Here is a 26,923-nt window from a genome sequence, read left to right as displayed (position 1 = left end):
CATGATTATCTCTGTTGGGTTACACACCGAGTTTACAAAAACTCGTATTTATTTGTCTGTTCTATTCAATTAAGCCTTAGGCATAGGCGGGTTGGTGCGACAAAGGCTCAGTGGTGACCACTCTTCGGAAAACTATTTTTATTAGTAATAACGATTTTATTTTAAATTCTGGTTTTTCTTGAGAGTTTGTAATTTTTGGGACTCTCTGGACTATATGGTTTTAAATATTAGATTTGGATTTTGTTTTGCTTTCTTTCCCGCAACGTCTGACAAAAACACTTTACGGAAACGGTTTTTTAGAAACACGAGTTTGGGTTTTGAATAAAACGATTTTTAAACTTTAGCTGCAAATTATTGATAACTTATAATGGTTTTAAATAAGATTATAAACACAAGTGTCTTCCGAATATTAAGACTTAGTTTGGTAAACAAATAATATGATACATTTTAACTTAAAAGATGTGATTTAAAACCCTTCCCCGTAACACTCCCAGATTTGGCCATAATGTCTAGGCCGAGTTTGGGGTGTTACAATGTCTTAGTAAAGTATTGGAGTTTTAGAACAGTCACATTAAAACACTTGTTTATTATACAAGAAAACTTAATCTATTTTTAGAAATAAAACCATAAATTGTCAAAAACCACTTTAGATTAACTTTCCTATGTAATGGTGGTTATTTTTGAAAACTTAGCTAATTCGTAGTTTATATATTACTAAAAATTTTAGTTATAATTTAGCAGCAGAAAAGTGATAATTAACCTAGTTCTAGTAAAAATCATATTTCGTGCATAGCTAATTATAATGCATATTTCAACATCCTAACATCAAATAAAATGTCTTGCATGCAATAAAAAACCCAAATCTTAAGTCTCATACCACAATTCTAAACTAAAACATTACAGCATCTGAATAATAAAATATCAAATTATAACTCTAAAATGTTATAATAATAAAAAAAGAAAAAAAAATCTAAGCCGTGTCCCTTCGGATGTCATGCCCGCGTCCTAACCTGGTGCATTATCTATAAAGATGTAATTAAATGGTAGTGAGCTGGGAAGCTCAGTGTGAGTTCTATTAAATGTAAACCAGTGCAGAACATTACCAAGCATACATTATAACAGTTTTTAGTGCAGTAAAAATTATACAATATAATAGGATTTTGACAGTTCATTCGTGCATGCTTATGAGTGTCAATGTAATGCAATTTCAGTTTAACAGAAAAAAAGGTCCTACCCCACCGCTACACTCCACAGTAAGAGTTCCGCAGAACTCTTTTAACCCAGACACTCTGACTTGTGGATAAACCATTAATGTTGTAGGTTAATATACTACCAATAGGTTGTGAATGCGCAATGGGTTTGCAGATAAAAGCTGCCAGTAAATTTGTGGATAACCACTTGTGTTTGTAGGTTAATACGTTGCCAATAGGTTGTGAATGTACAATGGGTTTGCAGATAAAAGCTACTAGTAAATTTTTGGATAAATCACCAGTGTTTGCAAATAAACTACTAATACTTCTTCTTCTCAATTGTCTCACCCCATGCAATGTAGTGTGACATGCTAGTAACAGTACCATACAAAAACAGTAGACATGCTTAGCATGTATTCAGATTAACAATAGTAGTGGCCATGTATGACATGTATTTGGTTTATTAGTAATAGTAGTCATGTTGATCATGCAATCGGAAGCACAATGGTACAAGTAATAGTAATAGTTTATCAGTAAACCAATGATAGTAAACATGAACCAATCGCATATCATGCATGTACAGTAACAATTTAGACAATCAGATCATGGATTCCAACATTATTCATAATATCAAGGACTCAATTGAATGAGGTATGACACTAAAAATGGTTTTGGGACTATTGAGGACTAAACTGATCAATTCAAAAAATTCTAGGCACAATTCTCAATTGAGGGTCATATGGCCATGTGACCAGGCTATGTGGAGGGGTTCCACGGTTGTGTGGTCAGGCCATGTTACAAACTATGGCCATATGTCAATTGCAATTTTAGCCAACAAGAAGGACACAGTCGTGTGGGGGGTTCATGGCTGTGTGAGATTCGAACTAGGCTAGAGTTTCCAAGGTACATGGCCGTGTGAGGGATCATGTGTTCCACCCGTGTGGTCTACACACACGTGTGGGAGATCGTGTGGCCCTATTCCTAGAGATGATTTGCCTTGATTCACTTGTAAAAGAACACACCTTTCACCGGAAACCTGATTGGCGTTCCTCGCGATTAAATCTGATTCGATCCACCTAAACGAGTAATTCAAACTATATTTATACACGAGTTAATGATTTTTCTTTCAAGATTGACAAGATTTAGGCAAGAATATGAAAAAAAAAACTGATCAAACAAAGATTTATGTTGTTCATTACTGCTACAGGAATTACGAGATTTGATCATTGAAATGAGACGTACTTACTAATCTTGGATGAAAAGAAATGGATGCTTTCAATGGCAAAATCGACGACTAGTAGAAAAATAATTCAAACGAGAATTGAATTTGATTTGGGGAGCAAAAATAATTTCCACAGTGAAGAGGAAATATTTTACAAAGAAAAAGATGAAAAATAAAAAAAAGGGAAGAAATAGGGAAAAGGAAAGCAAAAATTTAGTTTAGTTTGGAAAAGGAAGCTATAATTCAATTGTAATTAGGAAAAGGGATAAATGCCTAGGGTTTTGAAACATTTAGAGGGCTGCATGGTAATTTACCCTTGCTACCAAAAATAAAATAGAATTTGGGATGGAGAGGCAAGAACTCAGTTATGCAAGGGAGACGTGTGGGGTGTTAACCATTAGACCTAAGCCTATTTCTTGTTTAGTTTTTACTCTAAATATTATTTATTTTAGTATGGTTTCTTACCATAGTTTGCTAAAAATTAAAGAAGAAAAAATGGAAGAGGAGTGGCTTAAACTTAGGATCTCTAATGAGTGCACTAACTACTTAACCATCAAGCCTACTCAATTCTTTAGTTATTTATTTCAATTAACACCCTATATTTTAAGGTGTGGAAACTCTCCTCTCCTTTAAGAAATTCAGTCAAAATTTACCTAGTTCAAACAAATGCGGATATTATTTGATGAAATGTTTCTTCCAATTCTTAACTGGCCTTCTCCATGCCATGGTTCCGCCATAGAACATTCACAAGAGGGATTTGTTTCCTTCTCAGAACCTTTACCTCACGATCTAGGATTTGTACGGGTTCTTCCTCAAAGGATAAATCCAGTCTCCCCTCAATCTCTTCTATAAGAATGATATGGGAATGGTTGGATCGATAGCGTCTCAACATGGAGACGTGGAATACATCATGAATACAATCTCGTTCTAGAGGCAATTCTAATTGATACGCTACTGGACCAAATCTTTTAAGAATTCTATAAGGTCCAATTAACCTAGGGTTTAACTTGCTCTTTCTTTTGAATCTCAACACCTTCTGTCAAGGAGACACTTTTATAAAAACTTGATCTCTGACACTATATTCAATGTCTTTTCTTTTTAGGTCCACATATGAATTCTGTCTATCTAAAGTCTCTTTCAGTCTATCCTGAATCAATTTAATTTTCCCCTCAGATTCTTGTACCATTTCTAGAACTAAAGCTTTCCTTTCTCCTAGTTCGGTCCAACACAGTGGTGTTTGACACTTTCGATCATACAAGGCTTTATAGGGTTCCATTTCTATACTTGATTAGAAGCTATTGTTCTAGGCGAATTATGGTAGAGGCAAATGGTCCTCCCAACTACCTCAGAATTCAATGATGCAACCTCTTAGCATATCTTCCAATACTTGAATAACTCATTCGAATTGTTTATCAGTTTGCAGATGGAAGATAGTTCAAAAATCCAAATGAGTACCCAGTGCCTCGTAAAGCTTTTTTTGAAATTGAGATGTAAAACAAGGATCTCGATTTGATTTGATTGATACTAGCACTCCATGAAGTCTTACAATTTCTGAAATATACAACTTAATCAGCTTTTGTAAAGAATAGGTCATGTGAGCAAGTAAGAAATGAGTTGACTTAATTAATCAGTCTAATATCACCCAAATTGAATCTTTCTTACTGGGTGTTAAGGGTAACCCACTAACAAAGTCCATCATTATTCGCTCCCACTTCCACTAAGGTATTTTGATTAGCTAAAGTAAGCCGGAAGGAAATTGGTGTTTAGCTTTCACTTGCTGACACATTTAGGCACTTAGCTACAAATTTTGTCACGTCTCGTTTCTATCTAGGCCACTAGTACAATTCCTTTACATATCGGTACATCTTATTCCCTCCGAGATGCATGACATAAGGGCTAGCATGCGCTTCCCAAAATATGATATGTTTTAGTCCCTTGTTATTTGGCACACAATACCTTTCTCGGAAGCACATAATACCATCGTTATTAAACCCAAAGTTTTTAGCTTTGCTGTCCTCTACTTACTTAATTTGCAGCAACAAAGACACATCTAAGGGTTGTTTGGCCTTGATTTCATTGGATAAGGTGGGTTTCACTTGTAGCTCGGCTAGCAAGCTCAATCATCTATTAGACTTAACCTAGCAAACACTGCTTTTAAATCGGTCATCTACTTCTTACTTGGGGTGTCTGCCATTACATTGGCTTTTCTGAGGTGATATTTAATTACACAATCATAATCCATTAATAGTTTTGTCCAGCTCCGTTGCCTTAAGTTCAATTCTTTCTAGGTGAGAAGGTAATTGAGACTTTTATGGTCAGTATAGACATATCCGTTCTCACCATACAAGTAGTGCCTCTGAATTTTCAGTGCAAATACCACTGCTGCCAACTCTAGATCATGAGTCGACTAGTTGTACTATGTTGTTTCATCTGCCTTGACGCATAGGCAACTATTTTTTCATCTTGCATCAACACAAATTCAAGGCCAATGTAGGACTCATCGCTATACACCACATACTCTTTTCCCAATTTGGGTTGAAGTAACACGTGAGCTTTAGTTAACACAACCTTTAGCTTTTCAAAGCTCGCTTGTAGATCATCCATCCACTTAAACAAAACATTCTTCCTTAATAACTTGGTTAGGGGTACGACTATTAAAGAGAACCCTTCAACAAATCTACAACAGTACCCAACTCAACTAAGGAAACTTTGGATTTCAGAAACATTTTTAGGTTGTTTCCATTCTAGGATGGCCTCTATCTTCTTCGAATCTAATTGGATACCTTCTATGGATACCACATGTCATAGAAACATAACCTCCTTAAGCCAGTACTCGTACTTACTTAGTTTGGTATACAATTTTTTTCTCAGAATTTTTGCAGAACCTTTCTAAGGTGTTCATCATGTTCGGTTTCGGTTCTTGAATAGGCTAAGATGTCATTGATGAATATAACGACGAATTGATCAAGGAAGGGTTGGAGCACTTGGTTTATTAAGTCCATAAAGGCGGTTGAAACATTGGTTTAAATTAAAGACATTACAAGGAATTCATAGTGGCCATATCGAGTTCTAAATACGATTTTAGGCACATTCGCCTCATTTACCTTTAATTGATAGTACCTATACCTTAAATCTGTCTTAGAAAACATTATTGCACCTAAAAATTAATCAAATAGGTCCTTTGTCCGAGGTAGGGGTATTTATTCTTAACAATCATTTTATTCAACTATTAATAGTCTATGCAAAGCCTTAGAGAGCCATCTTTCTTTTCAAAAAATAGGACCGAAGCTCCCTTCGGAGAAACACTGGGACTAATAAAACCACGATCCAAAATTTCTTGAAGTTGGATTTTTAGTTATTTTTTAGCAACGAAAAAGTGATAAGAAACCTAGTTCTAGTAAAAAAAAAAGCCATATTTCATGCATAGCTAATTATAGTGCACATTTTAACATCCTAACATCAAATAAATTTCATGCATGCTATAAACCCCCTAAATCTTAAGCCTCATGTCACAGTTCTAAAATAAAACATTACAATCTCTGAATAATAAAATATCTAATTATAACTCTAAAATATTATAAAAAAAAGAATTTGAGTCATGTCAGCATCCTAACCTGGTGGGTTATCTATAGAGATGGAATTAAAAGTAGAGTGAGCTAGGAAGCTCAGTCTCAGTTCTATCACATGTAAACTGGTGTAGAGCATTACAAAGCATACATTATAACAATTTTCACTGCAGTAACAATCATACAATATAATAGGATTTTTACAGTTCATTCGTGCATGCTTATGAACGTCAATGCAATACAATTTAATTTTAACAGAAAAAAAGTCCTACCCCACCTCTAAACTCCACAGTAAGAATTCCCTAGAACTCTTTTAACCTGGACACTCGAGCTTGTGGATGAACCATTGTTGTTGCAAGTTAATACACTGTCAGTAGGTTGAGAATGCACAATGGGTTTGCAAATAAAAGTTGACATTAAATTTGTGGATAAACCACTTGTGTTTGTAGGTTAAAACTCTATCAGGAGGTTGTGAATATACAACAAGTTTACAGATAAAAGCTGATAGTAGATTTGTGGATAAACCACCAGTGTTTGCAGATAAACTACCAATACTTCCTCTTTTCAATCGTCCCACCCCATGCAATGCAGTGTGACATGCTAGTAACAATACAATACAAAAACAGTAGACATACATGTATTTAGATTAATAGTAGTAGTGGCTATGTATGACATGTATTCAGTTTATTAGTAACAGTAGTCATACTAGTTATGCAATCAGAAACACAATGGTACGAGTAACAGTAATAGTGTATCAGTAAACCAATGACAATAAACATGAACCAATCACATATCATTTGTAATGCCCTGATTTGTTTAACTTTATTTTTGTGAATTATGATAAATAAATAAGTATCTGCTTCAGTAGTTAAGTGATATGGGTTTGTGTTTTGAGGTCTTGGGTTAGTGTTTGAGGTCTTGGGTTCAAGTCCCACTATTAGAAACTATGCTATTTTTTATTCTAGCGTATTCCTTGGTGATTGGGATTATATTTTGTCTTCGGTAAACTCATATTAGAATGAGCCTGCTGGTTCAAGTAGTAAGGTGTTAGCTTGCCTAAGGTCTCATGTTCGAGCCCTTGTGTGAGCGGGAATGATAATTTTTGCTTTGGTTGTGTGATAAAGGTTCGGTGGAAGTGAAATTCTGAGTTAGTTGGGTTGTTAGTGGGGTAGTGGGGGGAGTTAGGATTATTTGTTAAAATTTTGATTTAATTATATTATTTTATTTTTTCCCAAAACTTTTCCCCCTTTCTGACGGTTTCTTATTTTCCTTCTATCAATTTTTTTTCTTTTTCCTCTTGATTTTTGTCATAATTTTCCATTCAAATCGCGGTGCTTCAAATTTTTGATCTCTTCGTGCTGCTTGGTAAGTAGAGGTAGTGAGGTTTTGCACGAGATAGGGTAAATTTTTAAAACTAATCTAAATCGATGTAGTTTTTTTTTTGTTAGTATTAATTTTAGGTTGTTGGCAGCAGTGAATCGTGAGGAACAGAACTCTCCTCATGTGGAATCGTAGTATTGGGATCGTTCTAGAAGTTGGGTAAGTGATGGACGCTTGAGTTTCACTGTAGTCGATTTCTTTAATTCAGTTTAATTAAGGATTAAAGATTGGTTTGAGTATTATAAAGTACAATATGTATATCTAATTGTTCTGTATAAACATATGTAATATCTGTATTTGAGTCTGCGAGACATGTGACTTCTGATATATCTGATATATCTGTCTATCTATTATCTATATCTGTGTATAGGGTGGAATATGTATATATAGAGGAAGTGTTCTGTGAGGCGACTTTTCGCCATCATACTGGTAGCATGGCTGTGATTAATTTTGATATGTGTCATATGGACACTATATGGTGTGTAGGGATAGGTGGGTGTTTTATACTCCACGTGGTGTATTGAACGGCTGAAAAAGGCCCGAACCCGCTTATAGTAAGTAGAAATAGAAGCGGATCAGTTCTGAGTGAATGGATACTCTTAGATGGAATAAGAAAAATTGAATTTGATTAATTCAATAAAGTAAAAGGTAAAAAAAAGGGGCTAACTTATTATTTTTTTCATCACCCCAAACAATCTAATATTAGCGTTAATGGTGCATAAATGTAACTCGTTGTTTAAAGAACTATTCAGAGTTCCTAGAGCTCTTAGTAAAGCTTGTTGGAAATCCCATTGTCAAACTTGATTAATCACTCTTTGTTGCTCAAAATAAATAGCTTTATTTTTGTAATTTTCTAATAGTTCCAAAATTTTATAAGTTGAATTAATCAAATTCAATTTTTTTCGTTCTATCTCAGAGTATCCATTCACTCGAAACTGATTTGCCTTCATTTCTACTTTTTGTAAGTGGGCTTGGGCCTTTTCCAACCATTCAATAGCTCCTCTTGTGTAGTTCTTTTGAAATTCAAATAGTATTCAAGATTCTCTCTTTTTATTATCTAATAAATCACTTAATGAAAGTAGATTATCTTTCCATTCAATTTTTTAATTTAAAAAATTTCATGATCCCTTCCCAAACCAAATATGAACCTTTTGATTCATTTGGCTCTCACGATCAATTATTTCTTATTTATTGGGAATTAATTCCCATATCCTTTTTAATGTAATGAGCTTACCCTCTCCTTCTCGTCTGTATTCATATTCCAAAATATCAAAATTGATTACTAATCTAACACTAGAATATTAAGAGGATTTTTCTGACCAACATAGAAAATATATCAAAAACTAAGAAGTTGTACTTAGAATTGTATAACTTATAATTATAAGTTGAACTTCTACAAACTTCACATTCTAAACTGTTCACTTGAATTATTTTAAAATTTTAATTTAAATTTTTTAAATATAATTACTTTTAACAAAAAAATTATATTTTAACAAAAAATACTTTTTCACTTCAAGTAAATGTGTAAATTCTAATTATTTGTATAGCAGTTGATATATATATATAAATACACTATAAGGTCGGAACATTGCCAACCTCTATCTCAAATTCAGTCCAATTTGAATGAACAAGTAACTCCAGAAAAAAAAAAAAGAAAACATATATTAAGTTTGTTTGGAGAAAAAATTTGAAACAAAATTTATTGGTTGATGAAAAATAATGTTTTACTAAAAAATAACTTTCATCTTTTAGAAAATAAATAAAGCTTAAAAATTCCTAATTTATTAGATAAAAATTTAATTTGAATACTGTCAATTATAATGTATTAATAAATAACTTTTTTATCAAGAAGTGTTAGGTGTAATGGTAAGATACATTACCAAATCCGACCCGATCGTCGAATCCAGGTATGAAGTGTCACAAATGAACAGATTGGTTCTAACCACAAATTTTAAACTTAACTATTTAAAGACAAACTTTAGAACTTATTAATAAGTATTCTTATTAAAATAAAAATTTACTATCTCAAAATTTCAGATTCTAAGGAAACTATTTAGTTACAATATATTCGACCTCAAGGCGAAGCCTTTGAAGGTACCCCTCTCTATGTGCATGACACCATACTGACAATGATTCCCGATTTAACACAGTCTAGCTTGGTCCCTCCTCAAGATCCTTGATCAACCAATGGATCTTGCAAACATAGGCCAAGCAAAATTCTTCAAGTTCAAAAGAACTTAGTGAGTTTCTTCACTGCAATACTAAAAAAAAAACACTGTTTTGCAGGGGTAATATATGGAAAAAAAAACGAAGCACATTTAACTCCCTAAACTTTTGGGGTCTGAATCTGGAATGGCAGACTTCTATTCATTTTTTGAACATGTCTATTGACAGATGATCGTTAAGCAGTCTTCCCCTGGTCAATCCAATCACCCTTCAACTAGTTTTGGTAGTTTCTCATATGTCTCGCTATAACTGTGGACTCTGTCCTTTCTACACACTCCTACTTGCATCCATCCCATGTTCGGGATATCCATCTACTCATAACTTTTATGTTTACTCCTTAATTACAAGTTTTGGTGGTTATTTACCAATATGGTTCCTCCTAAACTTTCATCCTAAGGACCCTTTGGTTATGTCCTTCTTAGAGAACAATCCAAATGTGACTAGTCCTTGACGGACTTCCTTTCCTTACTATGGTCCTGAAAGACTTGTTGACATCACATTCGCCAGGTTAACAAATGAAGGCCCACACCACTCTGGCGGGCTAAATCTCATTTCATCCTTCACTTGGGTTGAAAGGCAGTTTGGATTACTTTCTCGTAATACGCCTTGTTTGTGATACCTTGCTTTTCGAGTATAACATGTTTGTCTGCGGTGGACCATTTTAGTCTGCAGTGTCCAATGGACTATTATCTAAATGACCATTCTAGTTTATGGTTTCTCTTTGTAAACTGAAAAATATATAGGATTTTTTCCTATAAAATTCTCACCTTTTTACTTAAATTTATTGTTAAAACCAAGTAATTGCTTAATAAATTAATGAAATATATGAAAATATGAAATTGGGACATGGAAATTATTAAAATGTGATTTTATGCTTTATTATATAGTTTTCATGCAGAAAATGGCTTCTTTTATATTAATTTGAGCATATTATATTTTCAAGCTATAAAGTGGGCCATGCATGATTAAATTAAATAATAAAATATAAAGTTATATTTAATAATTTATTTTAATATGTTTCATTAATAAATTGGGTTTTAATTAATTAATTAAATTGATTAATTAAAGTGGTTAGATTACATTCTTTGGTCCTCTAAATTATCTACTATTGCTAGACAGGTCTGAGAGCTTTATGTTGATTACAAAACCATCCAAATGGAGGACCAAGTCAACCCAAAATTCAGCTGCATTTGGATGTTCATAAATCAAAATTTGGTTTAATTACACAAGCTCTTTAAAGAGTTGAAGAAATCGACGATTTGCCCGGAGATTTGCAATTGACCGAGTCTTGATCCTGATGATGTTGTGGCACTTAAATCAAACAAAAATCAGCCACACTTCCACAAATCATGGCCGGCCACCCTTGGATGAATTTTCAAAAGATGGACACTCGTATTTTTAGCAAACCAGCTCCTTTGCCTCACCTATAAATAAGACCCCATTTCTCACTTTTCTAATCATCCCTCATCCCTCATTCATCCCTCACTCGTTCATCATTCTCTCCTCTCTTAACTCTCTTAGCTTTCTTTCCCCCTCATGCCTATCATCATCTTTGCATAGAGATTTTTAGCAAATTAGCCTTTTAAAGAGCCTTTGTCGGCCACCTCGGAGAGCCATTAGCAAATGAGCGAAAGGAAGGAACGAATGAGCTCTCGTCAGTCAGAGTCTTGGGTGACAGACACTTTGATTTGGGTTAAATTTTCTTTTCTTTAACTTAATTCAAGAATATTTGCTATGTGTTTACTGTTCTTGTTTGCAACAATGATAGCTGAATTTTATTTAAGCTAGGATGACTATTTTGATTAAATAATATTTATTTAATTCATACGTGATTGAAATGCACCTAAATTAGCTGAGCGATCCTAACCAGGTGACGACTAATGGACACATAATTGAAATGTGCATGCTTAATTTAGATCTTAACCCGATTAAATTGTGGGTTACATAACAACCCTAAAAAGGCTCTGTTATCTGCATAGTTTTTTAGATTTGTGTGATTAAATTGTTTCAAACCTAACACGTCCCTGTTACCTCGCACGAATACGAAGAAACCCTTAATAAATAAGGATCAGTAAAATGCATATTTACTAAGTAAAGGATTCCGAAAGGACCTAACGTGGTTTCCAAACTCATGAAAGATCGAGTTGCCATGGAATGTTTTTCTGAATATTGATAAGCATGTTGATAATAATTTGAGTTTAATTAAAGTAATTGTCCTAGCTTATTTATGTTATAATTTTTGCTTATTGTGTTAATTCTGCTAAAATCTATTTCATTCATATAGTTGCATGTTAGGATAAATCACATCAGGGATCATTGCCTTTAGTTTAATATATTTTAATCATTTAGTTTAATATATTTTAATCATCACTTCTTAATTATATTGTTTTTATTTATCAAATTGTTAATATAATTTTACAAATTAATTGAGTTAGCACAAATAAAATCCTTGTGGAGACGATAACCCAATGCTTACTTATTACTTGATAACAACTGTGTACACTTGCACAAACCCGAGGGTTACAAGTTTTTGGCGCCGTTGCTGGGGATTGTCAACTGTTGCCATAGTGATTTTTTGTGAAATTATTTATTTTCAATTTGGTTATTTCTAACATTACTAACTAATTATTTTTTAAATTTGTGATTTTCTTTTCAAGTGTTTATGAGCATAGATCGGATTATCGATTTACTCCTAGTTAACCCTAAAATTGAGCAAAATTTTAGACAAAAAGACGTGAACGAAAAACTCAAAGATAGAACGAGATGGACCTTGGAAATCAAAATCAAGACCAAGGTAATGAAGCCGAACATGTACGAAATCCCATCCTCATTGCTGATGATAGGGATCGATGCATCAGAAAATATGCTGTGCCACTTTTCAATGAGTTAAATCCAGGAATTAGAAGGCTAGATATTGAGGCAACCCAATTCGAATTGAAACCAGTGATGAAGATCCACATATCCACTTTCGATTGTTTATGGAGGTGAGTGATTCATTCAAGATAGCCGGTGTGACTAAAGATGCACTAAGGTTAAAGTTGTTTCCGTACTCATTGCGAGATCGAGCACGAGCATGGCTCAATTCATTGCCACCAACTTTCATATCTACATGGCAAGAATTAGCAGAAATTTTTTTGGTAAAGTATTTCCCACCTACCAAGAACACTAAGTTGAGGAACGAGATCACAACTTTCCAATAATTGGATGACGAGTCTTTGTATGAGGCTTAGGAGCAATTCAAGGAGTTACTTTGTAAGTGTCCTCATCATGGGATTCCTCACTGTATCTAGTTGGAGACATTCTATAATGGCCTCAATGCACATACAAGATTGATGGCAGATGCTTCTGAGAATGGTGCAATTTTGTCTAAGTCTTATAATGAGGCTTATGAGATCATCGAAAGGATCGCAAGTAATAACTATCAATGGCCAACAAATCCAACAGTTTCAAGAAGACGAGTAGCTGGAGTTCATGAAGTTGATGCTCTCACTTCGTTATCAGCTCAGGTATTATCTATTTTCTCTATGTTAAAGTAGTTTACCACTAATAATGTTAATAATTTTGTAGCTTAACCACTAAGTCCATTTGGAGTAGTTTCCTGTGCGTATTGTGGGGAAGGTTATTCTTTCGAGAGTTGCCCATTGAATCCTAAGTTAGTGTACTATGTGGGGAACCAACATCAAAATAGGAGTGGATAAGGACCCCAGTCCAACTTCTATAATCCTTCATGGCGTAATCATCCCAACTTTTCTTGGAGCAACCAAGGAAATGGACCAAACAACAACTTTATGAAGCATAGACCCAACCAATCTCAAGGGTTTAAACCACCTCAAGCTGAGGCATCAAACAGTTTGGAGAACTTGTTGAAAGCTTATATGGCAAAGAATGACGCTTTGGTCCAAAGCCAAGCAGCAACACTGAAAAATTTGGAAAACCAAATGGGTCAGTTAGCTACGAAGCTTCATAATAGACCACAAGGAACATTGCTGAGCAATACTGAGAACCAAAGAAACTTGGGTAAAGAACATATCAAGGCAGTGGCATTGCGAAGTGGTAAAATTCTGGAACCCTGATTGATTGATGTCGAAGACAGCCTGTTGAAAAGGAAAATTCTGGAACATATCAAGGCAGTGTACCCTACAAATGATGCTAATGTAGTCATGCAATTTCTACATAAGCATGTTTTTACATGATTTGGGACACCAAGAGCTATTATTAGTGATAAAGGTTCCCATTTTGTGAACAAGTGGCTTAAGTGGTTGCTTGACAAATATGATGTGAAGTACAAGATTGCAACTGCTTATCACCCCCAGTCCAATGGGCAAGTTGAAAGAGTGAACCGTGAAATCAAAGGTATCTTGGAAAAGATAGTACCCCTAGCAAAAAAGATTGGCCTCGAAGGTTCGATGATGCATTATGGGCCTATCGAACAACATTTAAGGCACTGTTAGGAATGACTCCTTATCGGTTGGTTTTTGGGAAGGCATGTCATTTTCCATTAGAGTTGGAGAATAGAGCTCACTGGGCTTTGAAGAAGTTGAATTTTGATCTTAAGTAAGCCGGTGAGAGAAGGATGTTACAATTGGATGAATTGGAAGAGCTGAGGTTGTTTTCCTATGAGAATGCCAAAATGTATAAAGAAATATAAAAAAGATGGCATGATAGTCATATACGACCTTGCAAGTTTAATGAAGGTCAAAAGGTTTTGTTGTTTAATTCAAGGCTGAAGTTATTTCCTGGGAAGCTAAAATCCCTATGAAAAGGACCTTACACCATCTATCGACTTTATCCTTATAGAGCTATTGAATTATACGAAAATTACGGAGGTACGTTTAAAGTCAATGGTCAACGTCTCAAGCATTATTAGGATGGTGACGTTGAGGCGTTGAATCCTCCTCCAAATTAACATACCCTTGATTTTTCATAAACTTGTTTTGTAAATAAATAAATAATTAGGATTTATTTTCTTAATTTAGTACATTTAATTAATTCTGTATAAGGAGATTGGAACTTAAGCGGGAGCACTGTGATCCCTCCAACTTTTACTGGGAATTAATTTAATATAATTTATTGAGAAAAAATTTTCTAATCAGGATTTAAACTTTTTTAGTTTCATTTGTTTTGTTTAAACTTTAAATTTTTATGTTAATAAAGGGGATCAAATTTCGCCCAAGTACTAATCAGTTTTTTTAGTAACTTATAGTCTGAATTTGAGGCCTAAGACAGCAAAAAGAGGGAAAACTCCACACTTATTGTCGCCACTTTCATTGCTTGCCGCCCAGGTAGCCCTAATGTAGCTAAGTTTTTTGCTACATGTTGCCCTAATTTTTCCCTATATAAACCCCTCTTCATTCTACTATTTTTCATATCCCTCAAAGCTATTTGCTTAAACCCTCAAAATCCTTAAATTTTTCTCTTATGTCGTCAACCTCAAATCCCAGAAGAAACCCTAGTTCTCCTCCCCTTTTGCCAAAATCCCCTATAACCGCCGCAAAGAGATAGCCGAAACATCAACGTCGCTGCCGCACGTAGCCGCTATCACCACCTCACACCACTATTGCTGCCGCACACTACCTTCGCCGTCCCAGCCTCTTCACCATCGCAAGGTTCACCGAAGCAGATCCTACCCACTTGTTGATTTCTCTTTTTCCCCTGTAAGCAGAACTTTGCCGAATTTTGGGAAAATACCATGTCTCACAAAAGAACTAGATCGTCGAAGACTACTCTTGAAAACCTGATTGTGATCGATGAAGAAGTGAAAGAGAGATTTGATTTAATTTTCAAGCATCAACCTATGATGCCGGAAAAAGGTTTTAACTTGAAAAGTAATGATTTGATGGTTGTCCATGTTCCAATTAGAAAGACAATCAACGCTCTCAAGTGGGAACCATTTTGTGATGCTCGTTCGCTTTCTGATGATGAACTAGTTCTAGAGTTCTATGCAAGTTTGACCACACAAGATGCTACTGAGGTCATCGTTCGGAAGAAAAAGGTACCTCTTACTTCTAAGTCCATCAATGATTTGTTTAACTTACTTGATGTTGAAGAAGATAAGTACTACCCTATGATGAACAACATAAATTGGGATTTTCTTCAACAAGTACTTGATGTTGTGACAAATCCAGGATCCCAATGGATTATAAGAAAGTATGGAAGTCATTCTTGCCGAAGGGAATACCTAAAACCAGTAGCAAAGGTATGGTTTTATTTTTTTCACTACAGTTTTATGCCTATCTCACATAGTTCCACCATCTCGATGGAACGAATGCTCTTGTTATATGCAATCTTGACAGAAAAGTCCATTAATATTGGGACAATTATTCTCAAGAAGATTTATGATTGTGCTAAAAAGAAGACAGGAAGTGCTTATTTACCATCATTAATCACTTCACTTTGCTTAAGGGCCCATGTTAAAACACAAGCAAATTTGAAGGGGCAATATGTCCAAGGATGCATTACAAGTCATGATCTTTAAAGGTTAGTAGAGAAGGTGCATGAGCTAAATCAAGTCGAGCAAGAAGAGCCAACTTAGCCAGATATTGAGGAGTCAACAAATGAAACTAAAACTAAAGCTAATTCAGTCACAGACACTGAAGAAGAAGAATCTGATAAGGAACCGAACAGTTCTAAACCAGTTGAAAGATCTGAAACTCTGGAAAAAAGGGTTGAGCCAGAAGAGGAGCCAGTCAAGCTAAGTGTTGAACCTGAAGCTACAACTCCTATGCCGACTTTTGCAAGTGCTTCAAAGAAATAAGAGTTGTCAATGTTGATGGATATGTGCAAATTCATGCATAATCAACAACAAACTTACTGGAAATATGCAAAAATTAGAGATGATTTGATACGAAATACTTTTAAAAATATCTCTAACATTTTTGTTCCTGAGTTCTCAGATGCTATCTTTGAGTCATGGACGGAAGATACTGATTATACAAGTGGAGAATGAGCTAAAGAAGACAAGGGGAATGAGTCACAAAAATAAAAGGGGGGATTTTTGTCTTTTTATTTATTTATTTTAGGTCTTTAGGAATTTGTTTCTTTAGTAGCTAGGATTTAATTTCTACAAAATAAAACATAGCAAGCATGAATAAATGCTTATTTAAAAAGAAAAAGACTAAGTGATGTGGTAATGGGAATGAACATGTCTAGGATTGGATTATGAGGAAAGACTTGATATTTAAGCAGTCTTAATGACTCTCCTCTCTTTCTTTTTAACCCTACCTGGTGTTTAGTTTTATTTCATTACTTTGTTCTTGCAATGAGGACATTACTTCTTTTTAAAGGGGGTAAGGCAAATAATTGCTCAAAATTTTTAAAATTTTCAAAGTATGTTTCAATTATTTCTTTCCTGAGTATGTTTTAATAAATGAATGTTTAGAGAAATTTTTTGTTAATGAGATAGCTTGTATGTGAGCATGAATGATGATTTTATCTGAATGATTGTATGTTATCATGAAGAATGGAATGATTGTATGATCTTAGTCTTAGGTAATGTTTGCCATGAAAACTTAGTTTTTTTTTTGAGATTAGACATGCATGAATGCTTATATCTTTAGAATTGACTTAGTAACTTTCTTGAGGCGAAATCCTAGGAGACATAAAAATCTAAAATAATATATGCACTATTTCTTTAGATCGTTTGAGCCTTTTCAAGCCCACCTTATGATATTAGACCCTTGAAAATATAATTTTGATCTTAAAAGGCCTGTTTATTTCAATGAACCTACATTACAAGCCATATCTCCATCTTTTGAAGTTATCCTAATTTTGTGCACCCGTCTTAACTAAAGTTGTCTTGGTAAATGACATTTGAGGAAATTTTCAAAGGATGTACGTGTTCATGCTTAAAAAAAAAAGAAAAAGCGAAGAAAAGTTTGCTCAGTTTCCACAAAGAAAAAAATGTATAAGCATGAGTTCAAAATAAGTTTAGGGGTATTCCAAAGGTTCACTTCAAGAAAAATCTTGAATTTTGAGAAACCCAAGACAAATTTAAAGGTTAGGATTTTGAAACCGAAATGTCCCATCTCTTAAAATCCCTACCTTTAACTAAGCCCCATATAAAAGACCTATTGATTTGATGATTATGTAGCCTACATTAGTGGAGAGGGAGTTCTAAGTTCAACATATGAAGATCATAAATAAACCTTATGATTGTTTTGCTTGATAGAGGAGAAATTATGTTTAATGAAGAATATTATCTATGGCTGTGACATATATACATACTATGGTTCATGTTGGCATATCTTGAAACTTAGTATAAAATTTTCAAAATGTTTGCGTATGATTTACTTGTTAATAAAGAAGATCTATGAGCATGAATTTATTAATACATGATTATATGGCAAGGATTGAAGTTGCTTCCACTTTTAGCAATTTTGCTTTAGCGAAACCTTGTGCTGTGCATGAACATTACTCGGGACGAGCAATAATTTAAATTTGGGGGTGTGTAAACTGAAAAATATATAGGATTTTTTCCTATATAATTCGTCACCTTTTTACTTAAATTTGTTGTTAAAACCAAGTAATTTCTTAATAAATTAATGACATATATGAAAATATGAAATTGGGACATGAAAATTATTAAAATGTGATTTTATGCTTTATTATATAGTTTTCATGCGAAAATGACTTCTTTTATATTAATTTAAGCATATTATATTTTCAAGCTATAAAGTGGGTTGTGCATGATTAAATTAAATAATAAAATATAAAGTTATATTTAATAATTTATTTTAATATGCTTCATTAATACATTAGTTTTAATTAATTAAGTAAATTGATTAATTAAAGTGGTTAAATTACATTCTTTGGTCCTCTAAATTATCTACTATTGCTGGACAGGTCTAAGAGCTTTATGTTGATTACAAAACCATCCAAATGGAGGACCAAGTCAACCCAAAATTTGGCTACATGTGGATTTTCATAAATCAAAATTTGGTTTAATTACACAAGCTCCTTAAAGAGTTGAAGAAATCGGCGATTTACCCGGAGATTTGTAATTGACCGAGTCTTGATCCTGATGATGTTGTGGCACTTAAATCAAACAAAAATCAGCCGCACTTCCACAAATCATGGTCGGCCACCCTTGGATGAATTTCCAAAAAATGGACACTCCTATTTTTAGCAAACTAGCTCCCTTGCCTCACCTATAAATAAGATCCCATTTCTTACTTTTCTAATCATCTCTCATCCCTCATTCATCCCTCACTCATTCATCATTCTCTCCTCTCTTAACTCTCTTAGTTTTCTTTCCCCCTCACACCTATCATCATCTTTATATAATGATTTTTAGCAAATTAGCCTCTTAAAGAGCCCTTGGTTGGCCACCTCAGAGAGCCATCAACAAAGGAGCGAAGGGAAGAAACGAAGGAGCCCTCGTCAGTCAGAGTCTTGAGTGACAACCACTTTGATTTGGGTTTAATCTTTCTTTTCTTTAACTTAATTCAAGAATGTTTTCTATGTGTTTACTGTTCTTGTTTACAACAATGATAGCTTAGTTTTATTTAAGCTAGGATGATTATTTTGATTGAATAAAATTTATTTCATTCATGATTATAATGTTTGTGCCTCAATCGATCGTGTTTTCAATTAAAATCAAGTCTATATTTTGTTCATACGTGATTGAAATGCACTTGAATTAGCTAAGCAATCCTAACCAGATGATGGCTAATGGACACATAAATGAAATGTGCATGCTCAATTTAGATCCTAACCCGATTAGATTGTAGGTTACATAACAACCCTAACTAGGCTCTGTTATCTGCATAGTTTTTAGATTTGTGTGATTAAACTGTTTCAAACCTAACACGTCCCTATTACCTCGCACGAATACTAAGAAACCCTTAGTAAATAAGGATCAGTAAAATGCGTATTTACTAAGTAAAGGATTCCGAAAGGACTTAATGTGGTTTCCAAACTCATGAAAGATCGAGTTGCCATGAAATGTTTTTCCGAATATTGATAAGCATGTTGATAATAATTTGAGTTTAATTAAAGTAACTGTCCTAGCTTATTTATGTTATAATTGTCGCTTATTATGTTAATTCTACTAAAATCCATTTCATTTATATAGTTGCATGTTAGGATAAATCACATCAGGGATCATTGCATTTAGTTTAATATATTTTAATCATCACTTCTCAATTGTATTGTTTTTATTTATCAAATTGTTAATATAATTTTACAAATTAATTTACTTAGCACAAATACAATCCCTATGGAGACAATAACTCAATACTTACTTATTACTTGATAACGACTGTGTATACTTGCACAAACCCGAGCGTTACACTCTTACATAATGTTTCCATATGAAACTGACTCTATGGTGGTTATACATGCTATAGTTTCGTCTTTAAAAGGAATATTCTTGACAAACATAACTATTGTCACATCCTAAAAATTGAGTTTGTAGAAATTGGGTTAGTGAACTGAGAGAGTGGTTACGCCTTGTTTTTTCAGTTAAATGTTGTAGAATTGCGTAAAGGGAATTAATTTGGTTTAGTGGATAAGTTTTGTGCTTGTGTGTGAAAGGGTGTAAGTTCGAATCCCTTCCTTTGATTTTTACTATTTTAGTTCTAACCCCTGACCTTGAATGTTAAGCTTATCTTTTAATTTTGCTCAATTGTGATACGAATGAGCTTGCTGGTTCAGTGGTAAGACTTTAGCTTACCCCCTTTGATCCTATGTTTGAACCCCTACATGTGCAAATGGGAAAATTTTTGCAATTTCTTGCTTGTGCCGCCCATGTGGATGTAGCTGGGTTAAATTTGAATTCTAAGAAATTTGATAGTGGTTAGTTAGGGGATTTAGCGGGGATATGAGTGGTTATTGTTAAAATATATTTATTGTAATACCCCTAACCACTTGCATCACTGGAATAGAGTTATGAAGTATTACTGTACAAAACGAAACATTTTATAACTAATAGAAATTAATTTTTCAATTTAATTTAATAAATAAAGAAGAAAATAAAAATGGAATAATCATGCATTTACGGGCCTTAAATCGAGCATATGTGGCCTTAAAAATAGTTTGCAAGCAAACAAGGACCAAATCGGAACAAATCAGAGCATTTCTAGATAAACTGAAAAATTTCACATACAGGGTCACACGGCCATGTGCCTAGGACGTAAGACAAAGCCCAGACCGTGTGGCTCCAACATGGTCATGTGGTTATACCACACGCCCGTGTGTCTAACTGTGTTCTCACTTGTGTAACTTACTGGCTTAATTCACATGCCCGTGTGTCAACCCGTGTGCTAGCCCATGTGACTCACTGACTTGGTTCACACGCCTGTGTGTCAACCAGTGTGCTAGCCCTGTGACTTACTAACTTGGTTCACACGCCCGTGTCCCAGGCTGTGTGTGTCCAAAAAATGACCAAGTTAATGTTATTTCCTCACCTAAATACATAGGCACCTAAACCAATTCATCATACATGTTCACAAGTCTATAAAAACATCTTTTAACAACCAAAACATGCCATTTTCAATAACCTAGCACCATACTAAGTATCATATACCAAACATATTTTAGTTTTCATGTTACTAATTATCAAAACAATCATCTATAAGCCATCACATACACTAAACTAACCCATTTCAAACACACCATACCTATTTAATATGACACTTACCATTTCATAGTCTCATACATAAAAATACCTAAAGTTTAACAACCATACTACAAAGCCTACCATTCTATCATCAAGTGCCAAAATCACATAGCCATGAAATATATCATAATAACCATTAGCCCTATTACATTCCATATAAGCCAAATGTTTAAAAAATATACCAAAAGAGTCCTCAGAATAGTGTGATTCTGCGAGTTGATCTAATCTCTCGATCACAAAATGTAATCTACAAAACAAAAGTCAAGCCACATATAAGCTTACTTAAAGCTTAGTAAGTTCACTAAACTAACAATAAATCTTACCAAATTATAGATTTAAAAACGAAGTTCTTGTCAAACATAGCTCACAATATGTGAGTATTACACAGTGCATTAAGTCACATTACATTCTCAATCATTGCATTAATAAGATATAATCTCAAATAATCAGAGGGTATCACTCATTCGAGTTTAGCTTCAGAGTTTTGACCTGCTCACAATGCTGCTCACACAAGCTGTAGAGAATCTGCAATAGATGCAGAATCTCAGCCATCGCTATGGTCTGTATCACCGACTTAAGGCCTGATAATTGATATTCATACTCATTTATCATGCAATCTCCAATCCTTCCAAAGTCAAGTATAACATTGAATATATTCATAACTTACATGAATTAAAATAAATGTAATAAAAAAAGAATAGCACGAACTTATAGGACTATTCTCCAGTTAAAGCTCAATTATAATAACTACTCTGAAACCTTTTCTTTTTCGCGATTGTCAACATGTTTTTGATCTAAAATAATAATTTCATTCAATTACCTAAGTTAACAACAAAAATTAAATCATTTTGTGAAATTAATCCCCTTATTGATATTTTACAAAATTTCCCTAAACTTTTCACTTTCGTTCAATTTAGTACTTAAGCCTCAAATCATGCAACTTAACCCCTTTTATTAAATCCAAGTTCAGCCGAATATTCAATGACTTCAACATAACCCGTTTTTGAAATTTATGTCTTAACAAGTCCTTATAATTTTATCACATTAACAATTTAACCTTTAACCCTTAAAATCATCAAACACTACTTTACAAACTTGTCTTATCTAACACTCATAGTTAATAACCTTCCATAAAATTTCAAGAATGACTCAAAATCAACAATGGGACAACTCAAAACATTTAACAGTTTCACAAATTAGTCCTCAGGTTAGCTAGATTGAGCTAATACGAGCTCAAAAACATAAAAATCACTAAAAACGAGCTAAGTTTCACTTACCAATTTAAGCTTTGAAATTTCAAGCATGAAAACCCTAGTTTTGTCTTTGTTTCCGTGTAGAAGATGAATAGAAAAGAAAAAGGAAAATCTCATCTTAATTTTAGCTTTAATTTAATATATATACCTTGGTTTTTTTAAATATTTCAACTTTCATAATTAAATATTAATTAATCAATATTAAGCCTAATTAATCTATTCATATATGCACATCATCATTTCAATCCACTAACTTAACTCACATAGGTTAAATTACTCATTTAGCCCCTTTAATTAAATAATTCAACTTTTGCATCTTTTAGGATTTAGTCCCTTTTTTTTTACTCAATAAACTATCTAAACGATAAAATTTTCTAACTAAAATTTAATACGTCCCTAAAGATATCATATATATTAAATAAATAATATTTAAAGATTATTATTTCAAAATTGTGGTCCCAAAACTACTGTTTTAAACACCACTGGAAATCGGGCAATTACATTTTTATTTTTGAAATCATCTCCTAATTTTACTTTATCTCTTTGTCAACCCATTATTCCTTTCTCTCACGTTAGTATTGTTTTCTCTATTGTTTTGTTTTTACATTTTTTTCTTTCTTTGTTGTTGCAGTAAACTTTCTTGCTATTCTACTTGTTCAATTGTTCCATCTCTTTGATTTTATTCTACTTGCTCTCAATTCCCTAATGCATTACTTTTTTGTTTGTTCCTTTTGACCGATTTCTATACATCACTGCTCTTCTGCTGTCCTATTAGTTTTGCGCTAATATTCGTTACGGGTTTCATCGTTTAGACGTATGTGGTAAGGGGAAATTAAGTTATTAATCGTACTTTTCTTTCTTTAACCTCTGTGTATTTTCTCACTTCTTGAGATTTTTAGTATACAATTTGATTTAGTTTAGAGCTTATAACGAGTTTGTTGTATGATTTTATTTAGGTGAGAATCAAGAAGAGCGAGTTCTTCTAACTAGTTGAGTATCGACAATCTTTTCTTTAAAGGTAAGTGTTGGAAACGTTTGTTTTTGGAGGGCTAGTTAATGCTTATTTGAGATAGTGTTGTGGAGTGTGTTATTTATTAACCAATTGATTTAGGGTGTATGGTTGTGTGATTTATTGTTCGTGGGTGTTGTTTTAGGTGTTGGAATTACTACTGTTAGGTCGACATTAAAAAATAGTAAAGTGTGTAATGATAATCTTGAAAAATAGTGAACGACGCGATGTCAAAAATTCACTGTCAGTGCCACACGACCGTGTGCCAGACCGTATGGGACACACGAACTGGATTAGTTAGGACGTGTGGGCCACAAGGGTGTGTGCTAGGCTGTGTGGGCCACACAGGTTAGGCCAATAGGGTTGTGTCGGTCACACGAGCGTGTAGGCCCATTTCTATAAATTTTAGTTAGGGCCGTGTTTTGAAGTGCGTTTCGAGGTTAGTGACTCTGTAGGTTTGATAAGTGATATGTATGGTGGAAACTAGTGTTCTAATATGATTGCACAAAATTTAAAGGTATGTTGCCTTATAAAATGTGGTTATGATATGTAAATTAGTGAACATCATTGGTATGTTCTGGTTAGTTAATTATATATGACTATTGATAAGTTATGTTTTTGTTCAATTTCCGTAGCATGTGACATAGTGGCTTTTTTGATTAAAATGATTTGTGAATGAAATATGATATATTTGTTCTACAAAGCATGAAATTGCATGCTTACTGGTTTATGCAAAAAATACGAATGCATGGTCAACATACTTACTATTTTGATTATGTATTTGCATGCCATGTCACATTAATAGGGTTGGGTTAATGTGATAAGGAGGAAGTTCTAGCAGTTTAATGATTTGCACTATCTGGTGGCTTAACCATATATCTGTTCTGGCAGCTTAACTGCAATGTAGTGGCTTGACCACATATATCTGATCTGACAGTTTAACTACATATCAATAAGCCATCATTGCTGGGCAACCCGGGATGACTTAATTGGTGTGATTTTGGATGGATGAGTTTTAGAGAACTCTAATTTGGTGTGTAGCAGAGATAGGTAGGAAATTTTTTGAAAAATCTGCATTTCGTTTTCTAAAAAAATTGTATTGACATAACCAAGAATGCACTATTTTGCCATTCGAGACTGATGAAATTCTCTATGATACTTTGATCTATTTATTGTGCTACCTGTGTTCTATGTTTGAGTTTAGTTATACACTAAGCTTTATAGCTCACCCATTTCATTCTTCATTTCAGGTAATCGAGACAGTGTTTGGGAACTCGGATTGGTTTCTTATATAAGATGGTTTGAAATATTAATAATTAAATCCTTTGGAATTTTGGTTTTTGGACTAATTTTTTAGATTTAATTTTGGCTATGGGTTGTCATTACTTAATTAAATACTTCTGCATTAATTCTGTTAATTAAACACAATGCTTGTATTTAAAATTTTAACAAGCTAAGAATTTTTCTGCTACAAATTTAAAATGGGTTTTTACAAAAGTTAATAACATAAGTTTTAGAATATGCACAATCAGAAAAATTATACATTTTCACTTGTCGAAATTACAGCTTACAAATGTGAACTCCGAAATTTCTGCTGCAAAGTTTTATTCGGAATTATGAGTTTTACAAAGGAAGTGACTAAAGCATTATGATCTAAAAAAATTGGGATTTTTAAGTTAATAATTAATTAATTCACATAAACTTTTTAAAAATGAAAAATTTTCCTAACAAAGAATTGTGACGAGTTTTTATAAAATTTTGATTTTCGATTTCGTAATGAGACACGTTCTGGAAAGTAAAATTTCAATGTATTAATGTAACCTTCCAAATTTGGCCATAATGTCTAGGTCAGGGTTTGGGATGTTACATTTAGTGGTATCAGAACTAGGTCGCAAAACTCAGGTTGTGGTTTTTGGGTTAAAAATTATATGCATAATTTGTTTTTGAAATTTTTATTTTTAAGAAAAATTTTGGAAATTTGATGAGGATAAATTTACACAAAAAATTACTAAGATTCTAGAAATGTGAATCTGAGACTCTAATGCCAATCGAAGTATGCACGCGTACTTTAGTTAAATTATATTTTAGTTACTTTTTTTAATTGGTAAACTTTGGAGATTGTAGAAATTGAACATTCTCTACTTTAAATTTGTTACTTATGCTAAAATTTAGACTTAGGATCTAAAAATATTATAAGCTAAAATTTACACTTTTGAACTGTAGATAAGTAAAATGAGTACACATGGTCGTGGTGCTTGAGGACGTGGTGGACATTGTCAACTGGCTCACACCGAGTCCTCTTTTCAGGGGAGCATGCCCAATTTGGGAAATAACTAGGCTATGGGTATGCCCGTTTCTGAGGGCAATAATCAGGAAGCTAGAGGCGATGTCATGTCCCAATATATGTTTGGAGTTACGAAATTCATGCCGAAGAGTCGTCAGAGCCCAATCTGGAACTATGGGTCGAGGATAAGTGGTTGAACAACTTCGGTCGACTGAGATCAAGGAGGAAGAAAGTTATCGTTTGGAGAGTGAGGAAAATGAAAGGAATAAAGTACGAAATAAGAGGGTTCTGGTTCCATTGGCTCGAATTTGTGACCTTGGAAATGGGCCATAATAAACAAAACTCAGTGGGTTGATGCAGTAGTGAGCGTGGAGTGGGTTCCGGTTTGTGCTTTTTGTGATAGGCGCCATCCAGGAAAGTGTTGGAGGAAAACATGGGCGTGTTTTAGATGTGGATCTGTTGAGCACTGTGTTAGAGATTGTTCAAGACACACTTTTAGTCAGGTACAAGCTTTGGTTCAGATAGGGAACCATAGATCGGTTTACACAAGTAAGCATCAAGAGGATCGAGATAAACTTAGCATTAATGTAGGTATTTTTACGATCCATTCTAATTGTAACTTGCTTTGATTATGAATTGGTTGTACTCAAGCATTTGCTATTAGTAATGTTTTTGAGAATTTAAGGGTAAAGGAATAGTTAGTGGTATTTCTGTGGATAGTTCCTTCAGACAATTCCTGTTAGCAATTAGGAAGTCTGTTAGAAGTATTGTCTAGACTGCATTGAAATCAAAGTTACATAGCGGTAGCATGGTGGTCAGTTTGGGTTAAGGAGTTACGAATTTTATGGTTAAGTAAATGGTGTGATAGCATGAATTTTGAGAACGAAATTCTTTTAAGGAGGGGAGTTGTCACATCCCAAAAACCAAGTTAGTAGAAATTGGGCTAGTGAACCGAGAGAGTGGTTACGCCTTTTTTTTAGTTAAATGTTGTGGAATTACGTAAAGGGATTTAATCTGGTTCAATGGATAAGTGTTTTTCTTTTGTGTGTGAGGTTCTAGGTTCAAATCCCTTCCCTAAGATTTTTGTTATTTTAGTTCTAACCCCTGACCTTGAATGTTAAGCTTATCTTTTAATTTTGCTAAATTGTGACAAGAATAAGCATATCAGTTCAGTGG

At 33.8% G+C, this 26,923-nt stretch overlaps 1 non-coding gene across 1 annotated transcript; it reads right to left on the bottom strand.

Moving 5' to 3' along the window:
* Positions 1-12,751: 12,751 nt before the first annotated feature.
* LOC128283156 (small nucleolar RNA R71) lies at positions 12,752-12,858 on the bottom strand. The gene has a single exon (XR_008273497.1). It is a non-coding gene; the product is annotated as a small nucleolar RNA R71 (small nucleolar RNA).
* Positions 12,859-26,923: the final 14,065 nt, after the last annotated feature.

This window comes from Gossypium arboreum, chromosome 10 (genome assembly GCF_025698485.1).
Source record: "Gossypium arboreum isolate Shixiya-1 chromosome 10, ASM2569848v2, whole genome shotgun sequence".
Taxonomy (NCBI): domain Eukaryota; kingdom Viridiplantae; phylum Streptophyta; class Magnoliopsida; order Malvales; family Malvaceae; genus Gossypium; species Gossypium arboreum.
The sequence above is the reverse complement of the archived record's forward strand: the minus strand, read 5'-3'. Positions and strand labels throughout refer to the sequence as shown.